General features: G+C 39.0%; 1 protein-coding gene across 2 annotated transcripts in view; it reads left to right on the top strand.

Annotated features, from left to right (window-relative positions):
* The window catches only part of LOC120424549 (rho GTPase-activating protein conundrum), a 162671-nt gene that overhangs the window by 76429 nt on the left and 60063 nt on the right, over positions 1-26179 (top strand). The window contains exon 2 of one of the 2 annotated variants that reach the window (XM_039588714.2): positions 25413-25449. The exons of the other annotated variant lie outside the window; for it this stretch is intronic. The gene's annotated coding sequence lies outside the window, so the exon portion shown is untranslated. The remainder of the gene's footprint in view (positions 1-25412; positions 25450-26179) is intronic. 2 annotated transcript variants of the gene reach the window in all.

Below are 26179 nucleotides of genomic sequence, written 5' to 3'. Positions count from 1 at the left end.
ATTTTTTTGTCAGTTTTTGATGAATTTGCATCAGGTTGACATTTTTAGACTTTTTTTTGTAATATAACTCAAAAAGAGGTAATATTCAACCAACCAAATTTTCCGCCTTCCAAAATTCAACTTTTTTTTCCCTGTGTAGTATATATATTAGGGTGGGTACGGATTTTGAAAAGTTCTCAGATCAAGTTCTGGTGTGGTTCCCCTTGTAGGGCATACCCATAGGGACTCTCACGCCAAATTTCAGCTCATTTGGTTGAAAACTGGCTTGTCTCAAGCGAGTTCACGTTTACATGGGATTTACTATGGGAAATTTTGAATTTTCGTTCATTCGCTCCTACAGGCCTGGGGAAATCATGTTGAAACTTCTAGGATGGCCAGAAATGAGCGGAATTGTCTGGAGAACAACTTTCCCTAAGAGACCAGGCCGATTCGGTCAACCCCCAACGAGCTCAACGGCAATACATCCGGGGTTTTCGGAACCAACGGTTTTCCCCAGAAAAGCATCAAACTTTCCTTAGCATGCTATGAATGTTTGATCAACACCGCGACGCCACATGTCAAACAGCTACCACGTGATTTTGGTTTTGCACCATAACAGTTTTTTTTTTCTTATTTGGAGGTCCAGAATACAGCTAAATAGTATGAGGATCACCATAAATGATAATTCTATAGTTCAAAAAGTAATAAAAAGTTATTCATATATTTGCGGACGTGCACGCAGAACACAGAACAGTGAGAACTAGCGAAAATGCCTCACTTTCTTCTGATACAAGTCGCCACATTGAAATTGCTTGAAGATTCATACCCGTGTCTTAGGGAAAGTTGGTCTCCAGACGATTCCGCTCATTTCTGGCCATCCTAGAAGTTTCTACATGATTTCCCCAGGCCTGTAGGAGCGAATGAACGAAAATTCAAAATTTCCCATAGTAAATCCCATGTAAACTTGAACTCGCTTGAGACAAGCCAGTTTTCAACCAAATGAGTTGAAATTTGGCGTGAGAGTCCCTATGGGTATGCCCTACAAGGGGAACCACACCAGAACTTGATCTGAGAACTTTTCAAAATCCGTACCCACCCTAATATATATGGAATAAATTGTATAAGGAATATTTATGTATTTTTGCTCAACTAAGAAACATTTTAGCTTTTTACTATTTTTTAAATGTTGGACTTCAGCGAGTAAAGTCTTGACGACCTTAATAAAATAATTATGTTTTTTAAGATTATAATTTAAAATTCTATAATTATTATTTAAAAAAAACATAATAATTTTGAATGATACTTGGTGAAAGATTTTGGTGATACTTTCAAGAGTAACGGAAAGACCAATTTACAATCAAGTAAGAATTTCCAGAAATTAGATTTTTTTTTGCTAAAATGTAATTGTTATGAAAAGATGGAAGTTTTTGCGTTGGTGGTTAACAATGCCTTCAACTTGTAAAATAAAAATTAGTTACATTAAAAGGTGTAAAAGAGTAATAAAAATTCCCTCTCATTGCATATAAAACGACAAAGAAGCAATCCAAATCGGAGACGAAATCACCTAATTACAATAAAAACACCCACTAAAATCGTAAAACTTAATCACTAAAACGGCAAAACATCCCTGCCAGGAATGTCGTGCAGCAACAAGGTGGTGCCCCTTCATGATAAAGGAACAAGTTTTACGATATGAATGAAAAACGCTGTGGCAACAACGTTGAATTACGCGGTGCGAAAACGAGTTTGGCTCGAAAAAAACTACGTGTTTCTGGCTATATCATTATCGGGATGTATTAGGTGTGTGTGTTTGTACTCGCCGAAGCAAGGAAGTTACAATTATTCGCGCCTGAGAGATTCGTGGAATTTTAGATTCACTCGAATCATATACATCAAACAATTCACAAGGGGTGTTTTCAGCTCAGTGGTTTGGATCGGTGGCCACGTCCCGGCCAAGGTCAGAAAAGGAAGTTTGAACAAGCTGTAAGTCATATCTTTTTTAAATTTCCTATTCTTGAAATTGAAAGACCCCTGAAATTTTTGATTACAACTTTTTGAGTTATTTGGTAGCGAAAAAGTGTTAACACGAGTGCAATTCGCACTTCTTTTTCGCAGCGATCACTTGTTCACCTTGCGAGCCCAACCCAAAAAAAAATTTGCTCATCTTTCACAGGTGAGAAAACGGGTTTTCTGCAAAACCCACCGCAGTGCGATCCAACCGGCAAAAAAATCGCAAAACGAAAATCTCGTCACGCAATGATGCATGAAGATGATGACTAAATATCGTGGAAATCTTTTGGGGCCACACACACACCGGGGGTGAGAGATTTGCTCGGCAAAATGCGCAATAGCAAACATGCTAGAGACCCCCAACAGAAGCAGCCGGCAGAAGCATCTTAAGCCCCGGGTTAACGAACGAAACGAACTATGCAACAACACACACGCCCCACTCCGTCCTGGAGCAAATTGGCAGAAGCAGCAGCAGCAGCATCAGACTAAACAGTTATTATTTCACGAATGTTGGCAATCTCGATGGCACGGATATCGTCGGCAGATTGCATGATACTAACTAGCTAATTCAACCAGATACACGAACACAGTAAAAATAAAAATTGGTGATTTTTTTGGGTTCAAAACATACAATTTTAATCTAACAATCTTTTAATTAGAAATTCATAGTTTTTGAAGTATCGAAAATACATATTTTTTACTGTGTAGATAGTTTGAAAGTGGTTTCTAAACAAATAGAGAAGCTTCTAGCAGATCTTCCGATGGGCAACTTCAGTTTTCAACTTTACAAATAGCAAATAGCTTACATGAATAGGCAGATTGTGGAAGATCAGTTAGAGAGAGAGAGAGTGGAAAGTTCTATACCTTAAGGCCTTGCACTTTGTACTGCGCGGGTTGGATACCGGTTGGAGTCGGGGAAGGCTAGCTTAGATATCAGCTGCCACTGGATGAAGATATTCTGTGGAATGGAAAGTAGCTACATCAGAAACTCAATAACATTGCACGAAGGCAGTGGTTCTCAACTTGGTGGAGATATTTTATTTTTCTAGAATTAGATTTTTTTTGCTCAGTACTTTTCAGTACATAGAATAAAATTACACCGTTTCCCTTTTTTACCAGACTTGGAGTAAATTATAAGCAAAATAAGTATATTGAAATTTGTTGAAATCAGTTCAGAGCTTGATCCCTTGAATGAACTCAGTACTTATTTTAAGTATATAGTTAAAAGGTCCTTAATAAATACAAAAAAAATATTTTAAGTATGGATTGATAAAACTTACTGAAAACAAAAAAAATCGTTTTGTTTTGCTCTTTTTTTAGCTTGTCCATACCATTGGTTCAAGATTAAACATTTTTCTAATTTTTTATGTATTTTTATCATTTATTAATTGATCTGATTGAATAAAAAAAATCGTGATTCAGAATTGGCCAGGCTTGAAAATTTATTAAATGAATATTTCCGTGCTCGTGAGAAAATCCCATTTAATTCGTTTTTGCTATGAGAATTGGGTGATTCTCCGCCAACTCACACAGCAGTTGCGACGACGACCAACATTTTCAAACCTTTTTTTCGTAAAATCGCGATAACTCGTGATGTTTATAAGCAAACCCCTTATGTCTACATATCAAAATTTTTATAATTGTCTGCTCTACAACTCATTGTTACACTCTAAAAAATAACCCTGCAAAGTTAGCAAAAACACGAAGTTTTACAATGGAAAACTTTGTTCTAAATGAAAAAATTACCCTTCTGAGTCAATGTAGATTCGAAAAGTACATTAAATTTCCCATAAAATGACATGTTCCAAATTTTTTTACAGTCGAGTAACGGAAAATGGGAGAATTTTCAAAACTTTTTTAATGTTTTTTTCGATGAAAAATACGTTTTTTTGGAATTCTGAGTACGCCATCACATCGGGCGTCTAATTTTACATAAAAGTCCTTTTCACACCAAATTTCTATCTCATCACCGTTTCAGGCTGCAAATTATTGAAAAACACTTCTTTTTTCGCATGTTCAAAAATGAAAGGGGACGTACCGCCCCTCCGTCACGAGATATCAAAAAACGGACCTCGGATTCGTGATCAGGGACAAAAGTTACCCCTTAGGACAAAGTTTCACGCAAATCGAAGAGGGGTCGGGGCAACTTTTCCCGATTTCGTGTGAGTTGGTAGAGAATTACCCAATTATCTTTTCACTTTTGACATTATCATTCATGGATATTTGGTTTTCTAAAAAAAAAAGATTGTTTTTAAGATTATATTTTCACAAAGCAAAAGAATCCATGATTGAATAAAATCATATCAAAATAAGTGTAATTTGACCTCTTAGCATTTGTAGATTCACCATTTTCCATTATCTTGAAATTTTGAGGTCATCGTAATGTAGAATATTTTGCCCTTTTAAAATGTTAGTCTTGATTAAAAAAAATAAAAGCATTGTTTGCGAAAAGATCGGAAAATTTCACGAATGTTTCATATTTTAGCATTGAAAATCGGACATAGATTATTTCTGGGTTTCTGAGATATCGACATTAGAAAATAGAGGGTTGTTTTAGTGAAATTTAAAAAAAAAACAATTTTCCTGTTTATTTTTCTTTTATCCCCTGTCTTTCAGCAACCAGTGGTCCAATCTTCAATGATTCTTAGACGAAATTGTAGTAAATTTTCTGAACTATTCGAAAAAATATTTTCAGGAACGGACAATCATTACCACAATTTTAAAAAAATTAAAAAAAACCTGAATTTTCCGGACAAAATTAAACTTTGAATGGCTGTATTATGAAAACGGTGGACTTAATCAAAAAAAATGTAAAATACTTTTCGATTGCAAATTCGATTTTACATTAAAAAAGCTAGATCAAAAAAATTTAAGTACAAGATTTCATTTAAATCACTATTTAGATAAATCATAACTCGACTCGTCGACAAAATTTTGGTCCGTATTTCTGAATGGCTTAAAAGATGCGAGGTTTTGTTCCCTAAAACCTATAAAAAAAATCAAAAATTAAAAAATCCGGATTTTGGAGAATAGATTTTTTTGTAAAAAAAAAATTATTGAAAAATCACCAATTTTTTCCGTGTACCATTTTTTTCTGAATAGTCCTCATCAATACCTACAACTTTGCCGAAGACACCAAATCAATCAAAAATTCCTTGAAAAGTTACAGATTTTCGAATATTTACGTACCATTTTTGTATGAACAGCTGCCAAAATTGTATGGAGATTTGTATGGGTGAACCAATGACACAAAATGGCTTCTTTGGTGATAGGGAAGGCCCCCACAAAGTTTGAGCCAAATAAAAAAAAATAGAAGTGAAATCGCTTTCAAGAAGATAATTTTGATTGAAAAGTGTCAAAATTCTGAGATATCGCTAATTGAAAAGAAGGGCTTTTAAGATGACACTGAGATTAACTCATATTTTACTAAATTAAAATTTATAATGCTGTCTCTCAACAACCAGCAGTCCGACCAACGAAGTTTAAAAAAAATGGTCCATAAACAAATGTGTGTAGTCATTTGCAATTGCAAATTTGATTTTACATCTAAATACTGACAATACTTTAGATTTTTTTCTAAAAATCATATCTTTGCTACTGTATTTTGATCCATCCTAAATTTTTGGCAATTTAAATTTTAGGAATATACAGTGGAATCAGTTTTTTGAACTTTTTTATTCTCATTGCAGTGGTACACGTATGCGCTTATTAAAAATGAATAGAGCAATATAGTCCCATAAATGTGTAATAATTATGTAACTTTTGAATTATTACGGTTTGATATCTTAAATAATGACAAAGATGCCCAATAAACGACCCAACATAATTCTAAAAATAATTAATAATTAAATAATCAATAATTGGCTCAACATAGTTTGCAATGATTCTGAAACTTGAATAATTTTACAAAAAACGGATAAACTAACTACAATCACATTTTCCTGAATTTCATGAAATTGCACATGAGACAATTCTGTGTTTATGGGCAGTGAGGCGATTAAAAATTTTCATTAGAATAACCAACCAAATTTCAAATATTGAGCTTGTCGTCGTATGTGACATGAAAAAAAAGGTGCAGGTGGTTATGTTACACATGACCAGTATGACAAAGAACTTAGCAGAAAAGCTTTAAAAAATAAAGCAATTTTGTTGAATTATGCGTCAGATAAAATCAAAACATTATTGGATTTATATTTTCGTTTAATTTCTCTTTAAGCTCCGTATTAAAAAACCATGATATCTCTATAATTCGATGTTCGGAACAATCGTGAGGTAGCGGCCTCTCCAGATTGTTGCCACCTTTTTCGAAATGGCCAGTATTGTAAACCATAAGTTGTTACCAATATCAAAAACCATGAAATTTGATACCAATATTGCCCAAAATCGTATGGTTCGGTAAATGTCCTCCCGGGAGAACCTCCCTGAGGGCACCGGCCACTCCAGGTTGTGGCCAATACTGTCAAAATGGCCATTTGCATTACCAGTATTGAAAATCATGAATTTTGATACCCATATTGCCCAAAATCGTTTAGTTCGTTAAATGTCCACCCGGGACAACCTCCCTGAGGGCACCGGCCACTCCAGGTTGTAGCCAATACTGTCAAATTGGCCATTTTCATCACCAGTATCAAAATCCAAGAAGTTTGATACCCATGTTGTCCAGTCTCGTATGGCCTTCCATCGGAACACCCCTGAGGAATCTGGCCACTCCGGGTCTTGTGGCCAGAATATTCCGGTGGCTCTCAATTATTCTGGCTGGCCTGCCTCCGCTTGGTCTGCTCCTAGCTCCGGGCTAGCTGCTTTTCGGCCAACTGCTTCTGGGCCTCCAGGCCATCTGCTTTCAGGTCCAGGTTGTTGTTCACTCCTCGGCGTCCAACGATAGAATGATTTCCCAGGGTTGACCGAGCGGGGTTATATTGGCTTAGAATGGTGACGGATGCCCCGCCCCTTTGCGCCGGTTATCCCATTCCTACGTCATTCGCTTTTTGATGCACTGGTGGGGATGGGAAGTCGTGAAGGCAGCATTTTTGCCAACGATTTTCATTCCATCGTCATCGTTCGAACCGACAACATCGTAGCAGCAGCAGCAGCAGCGGAAAAAAATCAACGACTGGAGGAAATCAAGAGCGAGCTCCGAGAAGAAGAAACACGCCAGCGTGTGCGTGAAATTGCTGCCAAAACGACGTCGAAGGAGAAAAACAAGGCCTACTTGGATGGACGCTCGAGAAGATGGCCACAAGAATCAACTTCTGCTGCAATTTAACAAAATGGCGCTTTTCAGCGCCAACGAAAAATTCACGAAAGAGTTATTGTTTCAAATGATTCATGCACTGCTTCTGGTGCATTTTTAAAGCTTTTGACGCTTGGCGTTTAATTTAATTTAAATATTTCCCCCAAAATTTTCATTTAAAAAAAAAATTAACGAATATTAACAATTTTCGCTTGCAAGTGTCAACGGTCAATCGATCGCAGTTGGCCTTGAACAAGCAAGCGCGTGCTTTGACCCACGCAAAAAATCTTTCCGCTCTCTGATTGGCTGTTTTGTTTTGCCGTGGAGTCGTGAAGGCAGCATTTTTGCCAACGATTTTCATTCCATCGTCATCGTTCGAACCGACAACATCGTAGCAGCAGCAGCAGCAGCGGAAAAAAATCAACGACTGGAGGAAATCAAGAGCGAGCTCCGAGAAGAAGAAACACGCCAGCGTGTGCGTGAAATTGCTGCCAAAACGACGTCGAAGGAGAAAAACAAGGCCTACTTGGATGGACGCTCGAGAAGATGGCCACAAGAATCAACTTCTGCTGCAATTTAACAAAATGGCGCTTTTCAGCGCCAACGAAAAATTCACGAAAGAGTTATTGTTTCAAATGATTCATGCACTGCTTCTGGTGCATTTTTAAAGCTTTTTACGCTTGGCGTTCAATTTAATTTAAATAATTCCCCCAAAATTTTCATTTAAAAAAAAATTAACGAATATTAACAATTTTCGCTTGCAAGTGTCAACGGTCAATCGATCGCAGTTGGCCTTGATCAAGCAAGCGCGTGCTTTGACCCACGCAAAAAATCCTTTCCGCTCTCTGATTGGCTATTTTGTTTTGCCGTGGAGTCGTGAAGGCAGCATTTTTGCCAACAATTTTCATTCCATCGTCATCGTTCGAACCGACAACATCGTAGCAGCAGCAGCAGCAGCGGAAAAAAAATCAACGACTGGAGGAAATCAAGAGCGAGCTCCGAGAAGAAGAAACACGCCAGCGTGTGCGTGAAATTGCTGCCAAAACGACGTCGAAGGAGAAAAACAAGGCCTACTTGGATGGACGCTCGAGAAGATGGCCACAAGAATCAACTTCTGCTGCAATTTAACAAAATGGCGCTTTTCAGCGCCAACGAAAAATTCACGAAAGAGTTATTGTTTCAAATGATTCATTCACGGCTTTTGGTGCATTTTGACGTAGACTTACGTCTTTGTCGAAGGTACTGGGGTGTCATTCCAAAAAACCCGGGCCGAAGGCCCTGGATTACTGCGTCATCCGTCAAACGCTTATATCTTCCTTCCCTCTAATCGAATCGACACGATTTATGTGCCATTCGATTCGAAAATTATTCAGCAATTTGCTATAAAACTTTCATTGTTGGCAAAATAGTTTAACTATTGAAACAATTGAATGTTTTAAAATGTTTTCAAAATGCACAGATTTTGCAAGCAAAATGAGCGCTTCCCACTCACGGACGGGAATGTCAAGTACCTATTTTGAGGGGAAAATCATCCGAGCAACGCGACCGAGTGTCGGTCGCGAAAAAGGAGGGGAAGTAGCGGACCGAAAGGCTATATAAGAACGCGCGCCAGAGCCCATTCTATCATTCACGTCTCAGACGTCGGACCGGCAGCAGCAGCAGCAGCAGGAAAGCTCAGCCCAGAGCAGCAGCAGCAGGAGAGACCAGAGCAGCAGCAGCAGGAGAGACCAGAGCAGCAGCAGCAGGAGAGAGGGATCAGAACTGGAAAAGAAGCACGCATCGCCTTCTCGACGTCACCGTCAGCCAGTTGCCCTCGATGGCCGGACCGTTTGGATCTTTCGTGGTTGCCGTGGTTCGGAGTTGCCTCACTCCCCGTCCCTCGTCCCACCCGGGACGAGGCATCAACGAGATGAGGCGCGCGCCTGCTGCCTTCCGCTGAAGAGCCTCTCGTGGGTCAAGCCGTGGTTGTGAAACAACAACTAGCTCGTCGCATTCGAGGCGAGCGTTTCTGAAAGAATTGCGTCGTGTCCAATTCCAAACTGTTGAAAGAGTTGCCCTCATCCCTCGTTTTACCCGGGACGAGGCAGCGAGCTAATTTGAATTTAAATTTCAGGAACAAATTTTGGTCTGGGGGGGGCGAATTGAATTTACTAGGTGTCGGGGGGTCCATCTCGCGTTCACGATCTTATTCCGTTAGTGTATTTCAAGTATCTAGCAAATTCATCAAAATTAAGAAATGGAAAACTCTGTGTCAACATATCAAAACTTTACGTAGTCTACGCCATTCCGGTTATGTCTGTGACATAACTACTTTGACTTTTTAAAGCTTTTGACGCTTGGCGTTTAATTTAATTTAAATATTTGCCCCAAAATTTTCATTTAAAAAAAATTAACGAATATTAACAATTTTCGCTTGCAAGTGTCAACGGTCAAACGATCGCAGTTGGCCTTGAACAAGCAAGCGCGTGCTTTGACCCACGCAAAAAATCTTTCCGCTCTCTGATTGGCTGTTTTGTTTTGCCGTGGAGTCGTGAAGGCAGCATTTTTGCCAACGATTTTCATTCCATCGTCATCGTTCGAACCGACAACATCATAGCAGCAGCAGCAGCAGCAGGAGAAAAACAAGGCCTACTTGGATGGACGCTCGAGGAGATGGCCACAAGAATCAACTTCTGCTGCAATTTAACAAAATGGCGCTTTTCAGCGCCAACGAAAAATTCACGAAAGAGTTATTGTGTCAAATGATTCATGCACTGCTTCTGGTGCATTTTTAAAGCTTTTGACGCTTGGCGTTTAATTTAATTTAAATATTTCCCCCAAAATTTTCATTTAAAAAAAAATTAACGAATATTAACAATTTTCGCTTGCAAGTGTCAACGGTCAATCGATCGCAGTTGGCCTTGAACAAGCAAGCGCGTGCTTTGACCCACGCAAAAAATCTTTCCGCTCTCTGATTGGCTGTTTTGTTTTGCCGTGGAGTCGTGAAGGCAGCATTTTTGCCAACGATTTTCATTCCATCGTCATCGTTCGAACCGACAACATCATAGCAGCAGCAGCAGCAGCAGGAGAAAAACAAGGCCTACTTGGATGGACGCTCGAGGAGATGGCCACAAGAATCAACTTCTGCTGCAATTTAACAAAATGGCGCTTTTCAGCGCCAACGAAAAATTCACGAAAGAGTTATTGTTTCAAATGATTCATGCACTGCTTCTGGTGCATTTTTAAAGCTTTTGACGCTTGGCGTTTAATTTAATTTAAATATTTCCCCCAAAATTTTCATTTAAAAAAAAAGTTTACGAATATTAACAATTTTCGCTTGCAAGTGTCAAACGTCAAACGATCGCAGTTGGCCTTGAACAAGCAAGCGCGTGCTTTGACCCACGCAAAAAATCTTTCCGCTCTCTGATTGGCTGTTTTGTTTTGCCGTGGAGTCGTGAAGGCAACATTTTTGCCAACGATTTTCATTCCATCGTCATCGTCAACGATCGCAGTTGAGCCTTGAACAATTGCTCAAAATCATATGGTTCGGTAAATGTCCTCCCGGGAGAACCTCCCTGAGGGCACCGGCCACTCCAGGTTGTGGCCAATACTGTCAAAATGGTCTTTTTCATTACCAGTATTTAAAAACATGAATTTTGATACCCATATTGCCAAAAATCGTATGGTTCGGTAAATGTCCTCCCGAGAGAACCTCCCTGAGGGCACCGGCCACTCCAGGTTGTGGCCAATACTGTCAAAATGGTCTTTTTCATTACCAGTATTTAAAAACATGAATTTTGATACCCATATTGCCAAAAATCGTATGGTTCGGTAAATGTCCTCCCGAGAGAACCTCCCTGAGGGCACCGGCCACTCCAGGTTGTGGCCAATACTGTCAAAATGGTCTTTTTCATTACCAGTATTTAAAAACATGAATTTTGATACCCATATTGCCAAAAATCGTATGGTTCGGTAAATGTCCTCCCGAGAGAACCTCCCTGAGGGCACCGGCCACTCCAGGTTGTGGCCAATACTGTCAAAATGGCAATTTTCATTACCAGTATTGAAAACCATGAATTTTGATACCCATATTGCCCAAAATCGTATGGTTCGGTAAATGTCCTCCCGGGAGAACCTCCCTGAGGACACCGGCCACTCCAGGTTGTGGCCAATACTGTCAAAATGGCCATTTGCATTACCAGTATTGAAAATCATGAATTTTGATACCCATATTGCCCAAAATCGTTTAGTTCGTTAAATGTCCACCCGTGATAACCTCCCTGGGGGCACCGGCCACTCCAGGTTGTGGCCAATACTGGCAAAATGGCCATTTTCATCACCAGTATCAAAATCCAAGAAATTTGATACCCATATTGTCCAATCTCATATGGCCTTCCATCGGAACACCCCTGAGGGTTCTGGCCACTCCGGGTCTTGTAGCCAGAATATTCCGGCTGGCCTGCCTCCACTTGGGCTGCTCCTTGCTCCAGGCCAGCTGCTTTTCGGCCAATTGCTTCTGGGCCTCCAGGCCATCTGCTTCCAGGTCCAGGTTGTTGTTCACTCCTCGGCGTCCAGCGATAGAATGATTTCCTTGGGCTGATCGAGCGGGGTTTATATTGGCTCGAAATGGTGACGCAACAGTGCCTTGTTGCGTCGCAGACCTCTTCCCCAGTACCAAGCATGCAACATTTTCGTAACGCGCGACATTTTACGTTTTTCTGGATTGACACCTCACCAGAATAGAGCCCTTAGGACAAAGTTCTTTGTCAAAATTATGTTCTACTTATAAAAAGGGCCCGATTTCATGTTTCTTTTTAATAAAAAAGTAACAGTTAGATCTGTGGTCCAAAGATCATTTTTATTTAAATTGTCTTGTTTCATGAGAATTCATCCGAGCTACTTAAAAACAAGTCCCCCCCCAAATTAAGCACCACTGCATCCTAGATCAATCCCTTCTCGCTGCCAGAACTCACCGGTGGTCATCTCCGCGTTGGTCGCTTCGGACAGAAGCCCATCAAGTCTTCCCGAGCGGTGTGCTTTCAGCAGCGTTGATTGATGCGCGATACGTGAGTGTTCTGTGCGTGAAGGTATGCTGCCCTAACCCAGCCCGAAGACTTAAGAAGAATAACTAATAGTTTTCAGCGGTGATGAAGTGTATTGATTGGGGCTTGTCTCGGGGAGGGAAGTCATGATGGTTGTTCTAAAAACGGGGCGTTCTGTGTACGAGGAAACATGAAACTTCACTCATCTCATCTTCATTACCTCCCGAGTTGAGAGACAAGAAAGTTTCATTATGCAACAGATTATCTTGCGAGCTGAAAGGAGGTACGGTTGGAGGGAACCCTTGCCAATTCGGTAGCTTTGAGAGGTCAGCAGACAGAACTCCCAGCTTGGGCGATTAAAATTACGCCAAAACGATAACCTCCATCGGCGATCGAGCCTTCGATCGCCATAAAGAACGAGGGTTTACGATGGCTGGGTGGAATCGTGCCATCTTCAAATTGGCTATATTACTGGGGGGCCCCTCCTCTCGATCGACTAAATGATGTGGCTCATTACGGTTGCGCAACTTCAAAGGAATCGCGACGGTACCAGCTCAAAACTGCAGGACGGACTTGGACGGTTTTAATAGCAGCGCGCGCTCAAGTTCTTCACCGGGTTCGTGGTATGTAACGAATGTGGATCTTCGTACGTGGAATCGACATTCCAGCCGCCGCGGTGCATTCGGACACTTGCCGCGGTGTTAGATGAAGCACTTTGCACAATCTTTACGTTTTATCGACCGGCCTGTGGAATGACTCTGCTTAGACTGTAATCGAGCGCGGCAGCTGCGCCGGTCCGAAATGGCTAAGAACGTGCCGTCGTAGAATTAATGTTTCTTACCGGGCGAAACTCGTTAAATGATCTTCTCCGTATTTGGACAGTGAGGATCGAGCAATCAAATGATGGCAGTCAGCTGGATAATAACGTTCCATTAAATTACATTTGTTGCATTTTTGTGCAGATTTGCGAGTTGATCAGTCCTTACTTTCGTAACACGGTCAACAAAACTCTCCTTTCAGCCTTGTGACCTTCCTCGAGGATTTCACCGTTACTTTCAACCACCAAAAGTGCAACCCACAACAGTTGAGTAATATTCGATGACGATGTTTTTTCTGCTTCTCAGATCATCAGATGACCACACAGCGTCGTAAAGACCTCCTTGAACGCGCGCGCACTTACGACGAGTACGCGCGTCAACGGGGGTATGAATGCCAATAATTTCCAGCTCTCCAAAAACCTCCACAAGTTAATAATTTCAAGATCGCTCCTACTCACCCGCGTCGCCCACACGAGAAATGCTAATTACCGATTGGGAAGTGTTGCTGCTCAATGCTGAGAAACTTTCGAAACTGTCGTGCTGACACTTGGATTACTGAGCAGATAAGACTCGTACTTGAAGCTGTTTTGGGTGACGTTTTGAAACAATCTTGACCAATCGACATTTTTTGTGACAGTTGACTGAACTCGTCTCTCGTTTTCGCTACGTCCGTCTGACTTTGATACCCTGCTCTCGGTCACTTATCTCTAGGCTTAGTGATTTTTCACGCTCAAAAATTGCAAATTTCACGGGGACCATAATTTCAAAACACCAAATTTCACGGAAATTTCGCGGAACGAAAAAATTAATAAAATAACTATGAAAATCTTATGTTAGACTTACAGAAACTACTTTTTATGTTTATTACATATTATTTTTCAATAAACTAAAAAATATCTTAATTTTATTTGAACGTAACACAAAAAACTTTGTTTATTTCAAAAAAAAAATCCACTTGGTTTATGGATGGGCTCTATATATATTTTGAAATCAAAATGTAGGGCATGCGTTTTGTTATTTATTGAGCTGCTTTTTTAATGTTCGACTAATATAGCTAAACAGTTTTCGCTGATTTGATATTAGTTTATCATTGTACATTTTATTAAATTTCATAACAGAGCAATTCCATGTCAAATAGGGAATCGGTTGTACCCAGACTTGTGGCAAGCTTGTCAAAAAGTGAACCTCGCTAGATTAGATTAGATTAGATTAGATTAGATTAGAATCTATTTTGTTTTGCTCCTCCGGTTATATCATTGACCGGAGGAAAAGAGAAAGATGACTTTTTCACTGAATGTTACTTTTACATGAATGCTTGCTTTTTATTTATGTCAAAAAATAAATCAATACACTTGAAAAAATCTGTGCAATTTAAGAAAAAATATCACCAAATACTTGTTCAGCAAGTTTTACCAAATTTTGGATGAAAGAGACAAAATTTATAAAAAAATAAATTCCGAGAATATTTTTTCTTCTTTGACTGATTTTTATTAACATCATCTAAATATTCGCAGCATTCACTTCTCAGTAAATGTTGTATCAATTTCATGTTAATGTTTGTTTTGCTAACAATTCTTCAAATGGTTCATGCGCTTTTCAATTGAAAACTAATAAAATTCACTTAAATAGTCTTTATGAATGAAATATTTAGTATGTTGTGTTTTTTAATGAATTGATTTTAATGAATTGATAAATTTCACGGGATTTAACGGAAATCTCCCAATTTCACGAATTTCACGCTGTCCGCGAAATCGTGAAAATTCACTAATCCTACTTATCTCTTAACGAATGAGTGCAACAAAAAGTCACTCACACAGTGCTATCACCCCCCTTACCCACTCAATCAAGAAAGAGATTGGAAAAGAGACAAAGAGAAAGAGCATGTGTCGTCGTGTCGCCCAAGTTTGAGTGTTGAGCTCGACATTCTTTCGTGTCAACTTCGTGTGTGTCAACTGACGGTCGCATCCAAATCACGATCATGACCGGCGCTGTCAGTGAATATTCAACGATGGGGTCGCTCCGTCAAATATCAGCAATTTCTGTCAAGTACCAATCTTTTTCAAGCCCTGGTTCTAAGTTTTCGTTTTGGTGTAAATTGAAGAGGCAGTAAACTTAAACTCCCAAGCTAGAAATGATCCCTCAACTGATCTCAAGAAGTTGTCATTATTACACCCCCTTCTTAAAAGCAGTCCAAAATTATTAATTTCAGACGACCTTCCACCGCGGCTGAAGTATTCCCCATCAGCCCAGTGAAGATCTTACTCATCCGTCAGCGATGAATAAAGCACCCTCGTGAAGGTCGCTCACGACGAGTCGAGTAAATTATCGTCTTTCGAGCACGACCACTGAGCGCGCGCGCGACATTGATGAGCTCGAGCCGGCTAAAACAGGGTGGACAGGGGCTGATTTAGTGTGGGAAAGTATCTGCATCCGATCGACTGAGTGACCGGCGGAGGGCATTAGCTGGGCGCTGGACAGCTGATGGAAATCGTTGTTAATTGGACAACTGGGTCGATAATTGTCGATCGGATCGGTCGTCCAAGGATTGTCATTAGTCTTGAGGCTTGTGAAAACGATGCAAATGACCGGTGGGAATCGTGGAATGTGAAACTGAATTGTTGGGATTAATCATTCCAAAGACATTTGAATTTGACTTCAATTTTTAATCAAGGTATCGCAATTTCAAACCTTAACACAAGCTTCTTCATTCATCAGAATCCTTTTACTCACAAATGAGAGACGACGATCACTCACTTCAACTCATATGAGAGTGCTCACTCTACACTCACCACAGAAATCGTCAAGAGAGCAGTGAATATCCCATAACCGAAACCCAGAACCATAAATTACCAGAACATTAAATCAACTTTATTTCCGAAGCAAATAATTTTGATCACCAAGGTCTTCCCACGTTCGAAGCCATCAAATCATAATTCCGATTTGTGCCAAATTCAATCCATGAACCGGTGATGTGTGTGATGTGATTACACGTATTTTCTAGGTTAAGTTCATCACAATTGCACGTTTTTACGGTGTTGTTGGTTTCATCGTTTCTGTTTTTATTGTGACCGTTCAATAACAGCACCACCACCACCACCATCCTCTTTGCGATTGACGACGTGAACTTGGCAAACTCTCGTGAGCCGGTAAACTACGCGAGTCACGAATTCTAATTGAAAAAAAAAACACAACTCGCAAACGAAACTTCATTCAGACGTTGGTTATTGGCCATCGATCGACTACACATATTGGACACTGACACGCCATTCTGACGAACCGTTCAAATTGAACCGCAACACTGAGAATAATTACGGTAATTTATTCCGGTTTTGCGCCATTCTTCCCGGCACTGGCTGAGGATTATAACGCAATTTGTTTTGATTGCGCACGTTCTGCAGCACGAATGGTGCTAATTACGACGGCAATATGTTGTCGCGCTCTTTTTTGTTTTTTGCAAGTGTAAAATATATAAATTATTTATTTCAGAACCCTACTCGAGGGCCAAGATTCGTACAAAGTCATCGTCGGTCGGTGGAACACACTTGTGCGAAAGGCCAACCAATGACAATTGCTCGTAATTGTAGTTCATTCTTAAGTTTGACATTCGAGTGTGACATTGCAGAAATCTGTTACTGTTCAATCCCATTAAATTTGAGAGCTCGAATTTCCGTCTACGGACAAATTATACGTTTTTAAATATGAGTATTAAGGGTGGAATCAAGTTATATGGAAAAAAAATGTGTCAGATCATTATTTTTGAAGAAAATTGGACGGAGCAGCGAATGGGTCATCAGAGTTTTTATTCACAAAATTTGGGTGCATTTCATGCGATTTAATTTCAAATAAAAAGTGACTGTCGTGTTCCCCACATTATTTTACACAAGAATCTTTTTTTTTCTTTTTGGTCAATTTGAAATCTCCTGAGCAGGGATGGAATAATCACAAAAAAATCTTCTTCGCTTGCAAATTTTCTTCACCCGCGGAAGAGAGAGAAAATCGCTCCACGCTATTCGAAAAAAAAAATCAATCAGTAGAAGATTTTTTGTGAATCTCCCACAATTCAATGGTCTGATGATCGTGCGGACTAATGCGAAATCCTCTCCATCTGGGTTGGGTTTGAATCCCGCAGGATAGATTTTTATTTTGTTTTGTGCTTGTTTTTGCAAGCGATTTTTACCACCAGATTTTTAGCTGTGACGGTTTATCTTTAGATAATTCAGGAGGTAACGAGTTGAACATTTGAATATTTCAATTTGCCTCTATATTCCAACAAGAAGCTGAGAAGCAGCTGCACAGTATTTTGTTTACTTTAGAAAGGTTAAACATTAAGCTGGTTGAATATATTACTTCTCTTATGATGTGATTTTTTTCTCAGTCTATGTGGTCTATGTGGACTATCTAGCAAAACAATGTAATTGGGCCAAAGTCAAAGTGTCAAGTGTCAAAGTCTATCCTGCTCGTTTTTAATGTAAACATCAACTGACATGAGCAGGATAGACCCTCGTTTACACTTGGACATTGGCCCATTTACAATGTTTTGCTTGATATGTAAGATTACACTAAAAGTCCAATAAAGATGGAAAATATTAAACATTCTTTCTGCCCAGGGTTGCCAGATTTTTTAATTGTCAATAAGAATAAAGATTCACTCTTCTCTGTGCCAGATATTGACAGATTTTGCCAAGTGTTTAATTTTATGTCAATTTTGAACAACTTTTTGATTAAAATGATAGAATTTGATTTAAAAAAAAAATGCGATTTTCTTTAAAAAAAAGAATTTCAACATTTATTAAGGCAATAAAATCAGTTAAACCATCTGAATTCAACAAACTTTTGAGTTAATTAATATCCACCCTCCCCTTCACCATTCAGAATTGTTAGATTTTCTTTTACCAGATTTTTCCAGATTTATAATCGATACTTTGCCAGATTTTTCAGAATTTGATCTGGTAACCCTGTTTCTGACACAAAATCTGTCAACATTCCCTGATGTAAAATTATCACAATTTTTTACTCTGTGAATAAATCTTTTTCAGGGATGGAATAATCGCGAAAAAATCATTTTCGTTTGTGAACTTTCTTCACCCGCGAAAAAGAGAGGAGGCAAATCACGCAAAATAAAATCACTCCCGAACTTCTCCAAGAAAATCAATCTGCTGATGATTTCTTGTGAATTTCCTTGTCAGCACCACTTGAAAATATTTATTTCACTTTGTTTACACACATTGCCCATCTACAAAATGTGACAGGTCATTTTTTGACGTGTGACGTTACACTTGCCAGTGTAGTGGTGACAATGATTCTCCGCCGAATAATCAAGATGATGATTTTTATAGATTCCTTTTACCGATCTTTCGTGCGCGAGAGAGGAGAGCCATGCTCCCTTCGGATTTTTTCTCTTGATGAACGTCCAATGATTTTCTTTTGATGATGATTATTCCATTGATGGTCTTTTTTTTATTTAAGTTAAAGGATTAATGCCGCAAAATAATAACAATCAAAAAAATATGGTAAAATTACATCTGTGACTGTGGATTCGATGGAAAATTGTCCAAAGAATCCAAAAATCCATACGCGTTCTAATCCAAACTCAATTTTAATTAGGAAATTCATGGCACTTTGAGATTATTTATTTAGCCCTACACATTTTCCTACACAAAATCTCACACCTATCAAGGCACCCGGCTTTCAATTTACGGTAATTAATTATTTGAAAAATTCAATATTTAATGAATCACGAGATGTCTGAAGTTTCTTCCAGTTCTAAATCTATATAAAAACTAACTTAATCCACCTATGTGGTTGGAGCCTTCCTCACTCATTACCAACAATGGCTGATATGATGGGGTTGTACACAAATTTCATCTATTTTTTAGATCCGGAATAAAAAAGTACATAAATATCACTTAAGAGGCCATATCTCGAGACAGGGTTGCCAGATCTTCAATGATTTAGGCTCGTTGGAAAGGTTTTTTGATAATCTAACTAACGATGGGTCGGATGGTGGATCCGGACATAGTTTACATACATTTAAGTGAGATCCGGCTTCCAAAAAGTATATCAATATCACTTAAGTGGCCATATCTCGAGACAGGGTTGCCAGATCTTCAATGTTTTGGACTCGTTGAAAAGGTCTTTTGATAACCTAACCAACGATGGGTCGGATGATGGACCCGGACATAGTTTACATACATTTAAGTGAGATCCGGATATATGTGAAAACACATTTTTATACATAACTTTTGAACTACTTATCGAAACTTCAATCTGTATAAAACTCGATCTATGGGACCCTAAACCAAGTCGAATGCAATAGGTTCGGGTCAAATCGGTTCAGCCAGTGCCGAGAAACATGAGCTAGTTTGTTGGTCACATACATACATACACACACACATACACACACACATACACACAGACATTTGTTCAGTTTTCGATTCTGAGTCGATATGTATACATGAAGGTGGGTCTACGACGTTTTTATACAAAGTTCATTTTCAGAGCAGGATTATAGCCTTACCTCAGTGAGGAAGGCAAAACCGTACAAACGATTGAAACGATCTGAAACGATTGCACAATAATATCACTTTTATGAAACTGTTTTGCCCAACAAAATTCAGTACAATTTTCGTTGAATTGTTTCAGATCTGTCAAATTTTCCCATACCAAATTGAACTAATTCGGCAATCCCACAAATCCGCAGGAACTGCCACCAGCTATAAGAGTTTATATCACCTCACGAAAGGAACCACCACTCCGCGCGGTTTCGGCATTGCCACCTCGAAGCACTTGCCACACGCGACGTTTCGGCACTTCAAACGGCCCATGCCAAATCATTTGTTTTTTTTTGTTCCCCCTTGCTGCCGCTCAGTTTGCTCCCTGCAGGCCTGTTCCTCGTTCCGATATCCACTCCGGCAAAGCCAAATTTGCGACAAACGGCTAAATCTAATTATCGGTCTCATATCCTTTAATTTTACGCTTGTTTCGGCTTACTTTTTTTTGCTTTTTCGCTAACCAATTAGTCCGTCACTCGCAAAGCCAAGTGAGGCTATTATTAGGCTGTCCGTCGACGCCGGTGGCAAATCCTCGACCGAATCCCGTTTGCGGCACGTGAGCACGCGGTTAACATTGGTCAGAAATTAGATTTGTACAATTATGGACGACCGCAAATCGAATCAACGAAATGGATCAGCCTGAACTGAATGCTGAGTATTAGTTAATATCTGGAATAGCTGCTGCAGCAGCAGCCGGTCATTACAAGTTCGATTACGAGTAGGAACACAACATATCGGTAGATGACTGACCACCACCGAGACCCAGTATTGACCAATTCCGGTTTCTTGATGCCATTCCAAGTGTGCGCCACTCGCGGACGCACTTGCTTCCTTGTACTTTTATATAGACTGGAATTGATGAAAACTGAACACAGTTCCAAATCTGTGTTAATAAATGATATTTTTTACAAATTTAGCTTAGAAATTAGTATTGACAAATTTACAAAAAATAAGTATTTTAGTTATTCCTCACCTAGGAAGCGGAAGATCGGGGTATTAATCCCAGCTCGGACCAACACAAACAGGAAACTTGTTTTCCTTCTGAACTTTTTTGCTTTGTAAAGGGAAGGTAGTGTATCATCACTAGCTGGACCTTATCTGGATACCTTAGGAAAGGCTACCTATAGAAGCTTAACATTCACACTAAAACATGTCAACAAATTACCTATCGACTCAGAATAACATTATAAAGTACAGCTATGTACTATAAAAGTTCAAGCAAAAATCGTGTTTTAGCGCAACAGCTAGATTAAAAAAATGTTGTTTTAAAATCTGATCTGATCATGGGCTTGCCACTAAAAAAGAGTTAAACGAGGTTCAACTCTGGCGATTTTATTTTTAATGCCCAAGACCAACCTAACTTATACGGTTCGGATTTCCAGATTTGATAAAAAAAATGTTGTTTTTTTTACCGTAGGGTAAAATGTAGGTATTTTTTTCTTCAACTCTTTAAACAAATCTGAGAAAAAAGCAGAAGCAAAAAAAGAATTGTTATAAAAACCTGAAATGTTCAATGAATAAACAACAATAATTGGTTGTAAAGTGATACTTTATTTCATAGTTTAAGCCAAATCTTGTTAATCTTTTAATTTTAAAAATAAATTTAAAAAAGTATAGACAACATAAACGACAGAATATCACAAAAAATATTAATTTTTCACAAATTTGCTATCATTTGGCAGACATTCCTCAAGCATTTCATGTTTCTGTCTTCTTATAAATTTGAATATAAGGCTTGAAATTAAGGTTTTAAGTATCTCTCTACCTTAACCCTTTTATTTCTAACCAGGATTTTTTTAATCTAAGATCGAATTAGTTAGGTTTACGGATTATTGCTCATCAGTTAGTAGCCTTTATACTGGAATAACATTATAAAAGGGCGGATAAACTTTTTGACAGCTGGGACTATTTTGTTCTGAATAATTAATAACTTATCCACAAAACTGGGCATGTAAAACAACAGCTGGCCACCATGACTACCTTTGACACTGTTTGTTAAATAGTTACCTGTTGTTTCGGAATATGCAAAATAATATAAGCTTACAAAATGCTTATGTGCCATTTTTAAATGTTGCTTCAGTACTATGTCCAATATGCCATACATATCGATGATTAACGCACTTTATTGAGGTTGGATCTGAGATATGCTGATGACTGGATCCATCATGTTTGAAAATCTTAGCTTAAATTTTAAATTTCCATAATGTGAAAATAAAATAAAAACTAACGGAATACCTTCATCACATTTTTCATTTTACAATTAATTTTGTTGAGATAAATATTAAACAATAATTTGGAAGTCAATGGACTTGAAATCTTTCCAAAGATGTGTCCTATGATTAATCTGGGACCTATGGTCATCAGAATTATAAAAGAGTCTAGTTTCAAGTAATGTTCCTCGCTCATATCAAAAATCGTTCGAATACCTTGGGTGATCGAATCATAAAGTTTATTGAGATCCGGCTTCAAAAAAGAACATTAATGGCCATAACTTTAGATAGGGTAACCATTAGGGTGGCTTGAAGTTGTATGGGAAAAATTCAAAATGGACTAATTCAATCAGAACAGGCATTTTCCGGTCCCATTTGGGCCCCCAAACAACCCCCCAAAATTTGGGAGCGATTGGATTTGACCCGGCTTTCCGCAAAGCGATTCAAATTTGTATGGAAATTTGTATGGGAAAACCCTCTTTTTTACATTTTGATTTTTATAATTTTCATTTTTTACTCAATTTAAAAACTAACACAGTAGAAGTATAGCCCTGAATGTCCTCTAAAACTTGCTTCTGTAAAAAGATACAGAGTTTTTAAAAGAGGCATTTTGAAATAAGTGCTGAAAATTATATTTCTTGCCAACACTGCCAGTACTTCGGTAGATATTTTGAAATCTTATTTTTTAACGTAATAAGGAAGCAACCTAGCAAAATGGTGTCTTAGGAAAAGTTGTTGTATATGAATGTGGCTTTTATTTAAAATTATTGACATGCAGGGTGACACACCTACAGGGTGTCAACCAAGCCCTAACTTCTACTGGTGACCTTTTAAAGCGTTGGTGTCTTAGGAAAAGTTGTTAAGCTACTTATTCCGAGAAATTTTGACATGGTTGGAAGACAGGGTGGCACATCTACAGGGTGTCAACCCATTTCTAGCTTCTATTTAAGACCTTTCTGATCACTGTAAAGTGGGCGAAAAAGAGTACAAATCGCAAATTAGACCTGCCACGCAAAAGGAGGCTGATCAAAAAATCGTAAAAAGTCAGTTTTTCACATAAAATTTCCTGGGGAATTGATTGCACATGATTGAAAACACGGTAACAAACTTAAGATGCTAGTTTGACAACTTTCCGATCAAATGTATTTTTTCTGTATAAAATGAAAGGAACTTGAATATTGGAATTTCTTCTGTAAAAATGTTTAGGACATTGGAGCAATCTCTACAAAATCGGCCGATTTCTTCCATTTTTATTATTTATTTTTTTATCTGGCTCAAACTTTGTGGAGGCCTTCCCTATCACCAAAGAAGCCATTTTGTGTTATTGGTTCACCAATACAATTTTGGCAGCTGTTCATACAAAAATGGTACGTAAATATTTAAACAATCTGTAACTTTTCAAGAATTTGTTTTATTGATTTGGTGTCTTCGGCCAAGTTGCTCATTTTTGAGTTTGAAAATTTTCCGGAGAAGTTATGATTTTTTTAAATAGTGATTTTTGTTTAACAAAAACTTGTAATTAAAATTGTTGACCCTAATTTTTTATGTAAAATTAAATTTGCAAGATCGGAAACTGTTTTTATTCATGCGCAATCGATTCCCCCGGAAATTTTATGTGAAAAACTGACTTTTTACGAATTTTTGTTCAGCCTCCTTTTGCGTGGCAGGTCTAATTTGCGATTTGAACTTTTTTTCGCCCACTTTACAGTAATCAAAAAGGTCTTAAATAGAAGCTAGAAATGGGTTGACACCCTGTAGATGTGCCACCCTGTCTTCCAACCATGTCAAAATTTCTCGGAATAAGTAGCTTAACAACTTTTCCTAAGACACCAACGCTTTAAAAGGTCACCAGTAGAAGTTAGGGCTTGGTTGACACCCTGTAGGTGTGTCACCCTGCATGTCAATAATTTTAAATAAAAGCCACATTCATATACAACAACTTTTCCTAAGACACCATTTTGCTAGGTTGCTTCCTTATTACGTTTAAAAATATGATTTCAAAATATCTACCGAAGTACTGGCAGTGTTGGCAAGAAATATAATTTTCAGCACTTATTTTGAAATGCCTCTTTTAAAAACTCTGTATCTTTTTCCAGAAGCAAGATAGGACCATACTTTCTTCGGGAAAGTTTTAGAGGACATTCAGGGCTATACTTCTACGGTGTTAGTTTTTAAATTGAGTGAAAAATGAAAATTATAAAAATCAAAATGTAAAAAAGAGGGTTTTCCCATACAAATTTCCATACAAATTTGAATCGCTTTGCGGAAAGCCGGGTCAAGGCCAATCGCTCCCAAATTTTGGGGGGTTGTTTGGGGGCCCAAATGGGACCGGAAAATGCCTGTTCTGTAAAATCGATCATGTCGAGCCACCCTAGTAACCATATTTTCAACAAATACTACATATCAAAATTCAAAAAAGTTAAACTTGATCTCTGGGATCCTAAACCGAGCCGAATGCGACCAATTTGACTAAAATCGATTTATAAAAAGATGCAAAAAATTGTCTTACTTGGGTAATTGAAACACGCGTAGTCTAATACTAAGACTAATAAGTTTATTAAAAGCTAAAAACGGTTTGTAAGACGACCTGACTGGCCGACGGTCGGCAGGAGAAGAGGCGGATTTAACTGCGATATCCAGCAAGTAATCTTAGTGCTATAATTCTCTATTGTTAATTGTAACGATCTGGCAACACTAGTTGGCAAGTTGGTAGCACTGTTCATAGCTGCTGTTCGAAGGACACTACAAATTGCAAAACTAAAATGTTAAGATCTACTAGATGAAAACTGGAATTTTCACGGAAAAATATGAAACCTTGACAGAAGAAAGTTATAAATATCAAACAATTTTGTTTTGTTTTTCAATTAATTCAAAACTATATGAATGGTTCAGTTTCTTTCAATTGCATCCCTTACATCAACAAACAACACCTCCTTGCACGAGTACTGATCGTTTGTGACGTTTGCGTTCGAGATGAATGAAGTCACAAATATGCAACCACCATAACCCGTTTGCCATATATCGCTACGAACTTTACGCGCGTTTACGACGGCGCTGGACGGACATAAAAACCAACAATTCCTCATGCTCATACCTACCTCTACCTACGACGTGCTGTCTAAGTGGGATGTCTAAGCCTCCGAGGTGGACCACGGACAGTGAAAGTGCCCACTAACCAACCGGCTTGTGGCCCGCGTGGACGCCGGTCAATAATAATGTTTAGACGCCGTCGTCGTCGTTCCCGCCAATTGTCGACAGCTAGTTGTTGAAACTAGGAGGAGCTTGGTGGTGGTGGAGTAGGAGCGAAAGGCGATGATCTACGGGGCAGCCTCCAAATTACCGATATATATGTGGTGCAATACTTTCTGGGAACAGCAGGGCACTCGGATTACGTAACCGCGGCGATTTGGTCCACTTTCCGCTTCACGGTGTGTTATTGAGCGTTTTTTTTCGGGTCGAGCGTAATGCTGGGGTTGGCCTGGGAAAGGTGGCTGATGGCTTGAGTATTTCAACTAGATACAATTACTTTGTTTCTTGACTTTACCCACATTCGTCATCTTATGTTTGTTTTTCTTTCTCTCTTTTATTTGCAGATTAATACATTTCAATATGGCAAAGTAACGACTAAAGGTAAGTTCATTGTACTGCGCAAAATGTCCTTAGAATAGGTAGATTAATTAGATGTATTTATTTCAAGCTTGAATTGAAAATTTTGCATCAAAAATGATTGTAATTATTATCAGGGTTATCGAAAAAATAAAAGCTAGAAAGTATTGATTTTTGAGTCATCAAGCCCATCAAGCTTGAAAGGTTTAAAAAATCATTAATTTGATCCTAACAACAACGGTTGCCCATTGTTGACTTCACGCGACCTCCTCCAAATTCCGGAGCCTAGACACCACGCCAAATCTTAGCCTCTCGAACCCCGGAACTAGCCTCGTGGCCGGTCTTGCGCCATACCGCCAGCAAACGTGTCATGTGACGTCATGTTTGGTCAGTGGTATCGACATAATGTATTGGCGCAGGTTTCACTTTCTTTTTGGCGTGGTTCAAGCAACGAATCCGCACGCGATGCGCGAACGAGCGTCAAAAGGTTACATTCCAAGACGTGCGACCTCCACGACGATGATGGCTATTGCGAATTTTTGCTGGCCGGTCCCAGGATCGACCCGATGATTTTCGGTTTATCCCCGGGGGCACCGTGGTGGTCACGTCATGTCCATCAAGCAGGGCATAACTGATGGCAGGTTGGTGTGGTGTATAGACAAGGCCGCACAGTAGTGCGTCCATCCCGGGAATTCCCGGGACAAAAATCCCGGGATTTTTCCAAAACCGGGAATTCCCGAATCCCGGGATTTTT

This window comes from Culex pipiens, chromosome 2 (genome assembly GCF_016801865.2).
Source record: "Culex pipiens pallens isolate TS chromosome 2, TS_CPP_V2, whole genome shotgun sequence".
NCBI lineage: Eukaryota > Metazoa > Arthropoda > Insecta > Diptera > Culicidae > Culex > Culex pipiens.
Note: the sequence above shows the minus strand (reverse complement) of the source record. Positions and strands in the feature narration are given on the sequence as shown.